Source organism: Pongo abelii, chromosome 12 (genome assembly GCF_028885655.2).
Source record: "Pongo abelii isolate AG06213 chromosome 12, NHGRI_mPonAbe1-v2.0_pri, whole genome shotgun sequence".
Taxonomy (NCBI): Eukaryota; Metazoa; Chordata; class Mammalia; order Primates; family Hominidae; genus Pongo; species Pongo abelii.
This window is the reverse complement of record NC_071997.2, coordinates 128,122,319-128,127,133: the sequence shown is the minus strand read 5'-3', so window position 1 is coordinate 128,127,133 and position 4,815 is coordinate 128,122,319. Positions and strand designations below refer to the sequence as shown.

Genomic DNA, 4,815 nt, shown 5'->3' with positions numbered 1-4,815 from the left:
GCCTAGTGGATAAATCATAGACAAAGGGGCTTATCTACTAACAGAAATTGTAAATACTAGGGAAGTCCAGGAGAAAATAACAAGAAAGGTGAGGCAGGCCTATGAATGCTGCGTAAATCATCCCACTGTGATACACAGCTTCTCCTGAGCATTACCCCAAATGGCTCTTGGATGGCCAATCAGTGCCTGCCAGGATTATCCTGCATTAAGTATGAGATGACAGAAGTTACATGGATGCTGATGTCAGTGGAGAACCACAGCACGGGATAAAGGGGGAAGATAGGGCAGCTTGCTGTTTGTAGGTAAGTATAGGCACAACTCATTTTATTGTGCTTTGCACATAGTGTACGTTTTTTTTGTTTGTTTTTTTTTTTTTTTTTTTTTTGCAAATGAAAGTTTTGTCACAACCCTGTGTCAAATAAGTCTAACAGCTTCACACTTCTAACAGCATGTGCTCACACTGTGTCTGTGTCTCACATTTTGGTAATTCCAGAAATATTCCAAACATTTTCATTATTATTATGTCATTATAATGATCTGTGATCAGCATCAGTGACCTTTGATGCTGCTATTTTATTTGTTTTTGGGCACCACAAAATATGCCTATATAAAATGGTTAACTTAGTCAGTAAATGCTGTGTCAGTTCTGACTGCTTCACCAACTTGTCATTCCCCCATTTCTCTTCCTTTCTTGGGCCTCCCTATTCCCTGAGACAGTGCAATATTTAGATTAGGCCAATTAATAACCCTATAACTGTTCAAGTGAGACAAAGAGTAACATGTCTCTCACTTTAAATCAAAAGCTGAAAATGATCAAGCTTAGTTAGGAAAGCATGTTGAAAGCCAAGGCAGCCCAAGCGCTAGGCCTCTTGCACCAGTTAGCCAACTTAGGAATGTACACACAAAGTTCTTGAAGGCAAGTCAATGTGCTACTCCAGTGAACACAGGAACAATAAGAAAGGAAACAGCCTTGCTGCTGATATGGAAAGTGTTTGAGTGATCTGGACAGAAGGCCAAAGCAGCCACACTGTTCTCTAAGCCAAAGCCTAATCCAGAGCAAGGCTCTGATTTTGCTTAACTCTATGAAGTCTCAGAGAGGTGAGGAAGCGGCAGAAGAAATGTTTGAAGCTTGCAGAGGCTGGTTCATGAGGTTTAAGGGAAAAAGCCATTTTCATAATATAAAAATAGAAGATGAAGTAGCAAGTGATGATGAAGAAGCTGTAGCAAGTTATCCAAAGGATCGAGCTAAGATCCTTGATGAAGGGCACTATCCTAAACAACAGATTTTCAGTGTAGACAAAACAGCCTTCTATTGGAAGAAGATGCCATCTAGGACTTTCATAGCTAAGAGGAGAAGTCAACACCTAGCTTTAAGGACAGGCTGCCTCTCTTGTTAGTGGTTAATGCATCTAGTGATTTTAAATTGAAGCCAATACTCATTTACCATTCTGAAAATTCTAAGGCCCTTAAGAATTATGCTAGATCTACTCCGCCTGTGCTCTGTAAATGGAAAAGTAAAGCCTGGATGACAACACATCTATTTACAGCATGGTTTATTGAATATATTAAGCCCACTGTTGATACCTAATGCTCAAACATTTCTTTCAAACATTACTGGTTGTTGACAATGCACCTGGTTACCCAAGAGCTCTGATGAAGATGTACAAGGAGATTAATACTGTTTTCATACTTGCTAACACAACACCCATTCTGCAGTCTGTGTATCATAATTAATTTTTGCTTTCAAGTCTTATTCCTTAAGAGATACATTTCATAAGACCATCACTGCCACTGATAGTGATTTATCTGGGATGTAGGCAAAGTAAATTGAAAACCTTCTGGAAGGGATTCACTAGACTAGATGCCACTAAGAACATTTGTGATTCATGGGAAGATGTCAACACATCAACACTAACAGGAGTTTGGAAGAACATGATTTCAAACCTCATGGATGACTTTGAGGGGTTCAAGACTTCAGTAGAGAAAGTAACTGAAGATATGATGGAAATAGCAAGAGAAATAGAATTAGAAGTGAAGCTTGAAAATGGGAATGAATTGCTGCAATCTTAGAACAAAACTTGGGATGAGAAGTTGCTTCTTATGCATAAGCAAAGAAAGTGGCTTATTTGGAAGAAAACTACTCCTGGTGAAGATGCTGTGAATATTGTTGAAATAACAGCAAATGATTTAGAATATTACCCAAACTTAATTGATAAAGCAGTAGCAGCATTTGAGAGGATTGACTCCAATTTTGAGAGACATTCTACTGTTGATTAAGTGTCTGTCAAACAGCATTGTATGCTACAGAGAAATCTTTTGAAAAAAGAAGTCAGTCAATGCAGCAAACTTCACTGTTGTCTTACTTTTAGATATTGCCACAGCTACTTCAACTGTCAGCAACCACCACTATGATCATCAGTCAGCTGCCACCACTGCCACTAAAGCAAGACTCTGCACCAGCAAAATGATTACAATTTGCTGAAGGCTAAGATGATGGTCAGCATTTTTTAACAATAAAGTATTTTTAAAAGTAAAACATGCACCTTTCATTATACATAATGCTACTGCACACTTAGACAAAGTATCGTGTAAACATAAGTTTGTATGCACTGAGAAACAAACAAACAAAAATGTGTGACTGCCTTTATTGTACTATTTATTTTTGTGTGGAGATCTAAAACAGAACCTGCAACGTCTCTGAGGCCTGCCTGTACATGGGCAATCTAGAGATGAATGTGTTTTAAGATCCTTTTTTTTCCTTCCTAGTTGCATTGAATGGTGCATCTATATATGAGAATATTTCTGTAATATTCATGTTATTTTGAAACAAATTCCTGGTGTTTTACCTGAGTCTTTTGGAGAGTAAAATATGCCCATAAATTTAAGATGACTTACGATTCCTACCTGGGGCAAATTGCAACTTCTCTTTGAGGTTTAATCTTCATATCTGGAAAAAAGGTAGTTCAAATTGAATGGTTTAATATTACAATTCTTTACAATTCTAAATACTCTTCGGGGTAAATTTTCATGATCTGGTTTTATAGTCCTTGGTTTTTAGGCACTGCATTAGGCATTGGTGTAGGTGAGGATTGAATAAATGTAAAAACATACATGTAAGGATTATTAAAATTACTTATGTGAACATGTTTATCTAGTGAGCTATAAAGTGAGAAACTGAGGGATTTGCACTGATACATTATATAGTTATTTGCCTCTCTTTCCCTTAATTTCTGAGAAATTTAGAGTTAAATCTGTGACATGTGACCCAAATCTTTGGTACTGGTGTGGAAACTAGTAGTATTTATTTGGTGTATCAAACTTATTCTAATTTTTTTTGCATTTCAACTTCTTCTTTATTTTATTTTATTTATTTTAGCAAGCCCTCCAGTCTGTAAAATTCATTTGTAAAAACGAATGAATCATGCCATTGTAAATACATCATTGATGACTAAATATGGCCAATCTTATATAGACAATGCAGTTATGTATTTAAAAGTGAAAATGGACAATGCTTCCTAATTCAGTAAGTGCTTTCCACATAGAACGTTGTTTTAAAAAATCTGCACACTCAAAACTATATCATCTTCTGCTTCTTTAACCAAAAGTATGTATCAACCCTGAGTCTGCCAGCAGTATCTTTAACACAGGTCAAATGGTCCCTGGTTGAATCTTTCCATTTTGTAGGGTGGGAATCAGAAGCTTCTGACGGGAAGACAGCCGTTTGCCAATTGGCAGAGGCCGACATTGCTGGCGTCCTCCTGATTCATTTCATGTTGGAGCAGAGACTCTTGCTCCCTGCAAAGTCAGGGAGTGCTTCTGTCACATGCATGTGTGTGACACTGCTCTGTTCCCCCAAGCTATCTCCACATGTGTGCAAGTTTTCTGGACTTCATGTTGAAAGTCATGTCGAGGTGGAGTTGCCAACCCTGCTTTTTTTTTTTTTCCTTTTTTTCTACAGATGCATTCCCCTATTCAATCCAGGCTGCCACAAAGACAGACAGGAAGTGCCGGGATTTCCCTCTTTTGCATCCCCAGAGCAAACCAAAAAAAAAAACAACAGCAAACTGTCCAAGGTCTGTCAGTGGATGTAGGCCAATCCCAGTTTTTAAAGGGTACCTTTAAACACAAAGAGTCTAAGTGACAAAAGGAAAGATTGCCTGGATGGGGGCCTCTAGACTTTCTAAAGAAATGGAAGTGGGAGTGGCTCTTGGATCACCACTAATATTAACATTAATGTATTAAGAAGCCAGAAGATCACCCTTGAGGGGGATGTAGGCAAATTCTTAGAAAGTACTTTTACACTAGTGATAATTGTCAGAACATTACTTACAATAAAAGCCAGAGTTTCTTCTCTTTCACAAGATAATTCTGAAATGCCACAATGAAATACTTATAGAAAAACATTACAGAGTAGAAAAAAAATCCATATTATTAAAGGTCTTTATAATATAAGCTTACTTATTTCAAAAGAGAAAACAAAGAGAGGGAATCTGTTGTTTTTTTTTTTTCACTATACAAATCAGTATCGTAAGGGTTAGATACAAATAGAATTTTAAATGCAAACTCAGAGCCCCCAGATACAGCATTCTTTATCTCACGTTGACATTCGATTAAATTAGACTGATGCGTTTACAGAGTAAATGATCTCCTTGAAGGATGTTCAGCATGCTAACAGTTTTCACTTGAAGTACTAATTGTAACAAACTAACTCATAGTGGAAGAGATTTTTGCAAATCTGACGCACAATGGTTTCAAATTCTGACTTTAGAGGGATGATTACTGAAGACTGGTTCTGAGACAATGTACCTGAAGCTC

At 37.3% G+C, this 4,815-nt stretch overlaps 1 non-coding gene across 1 annotated transcript; it reads right to left on the bottom strand.

Moving 5' to 3' along the window:
- Positions 1–3,956: 3,956 nt before the first annotated feature.
- LOC112132178 (small nucleolar RNA SNORA31) lies at positions 3,957–4,091 on the bottom strand. The gene has a single exon (XR_002913986.2). It is a non-coding gene; the product is annotated as a small nucleolar RNA SNORA31 (small nucleolar RNA).
- Positions 4,092–4,815: the final 724 nt, after the last annotated feature.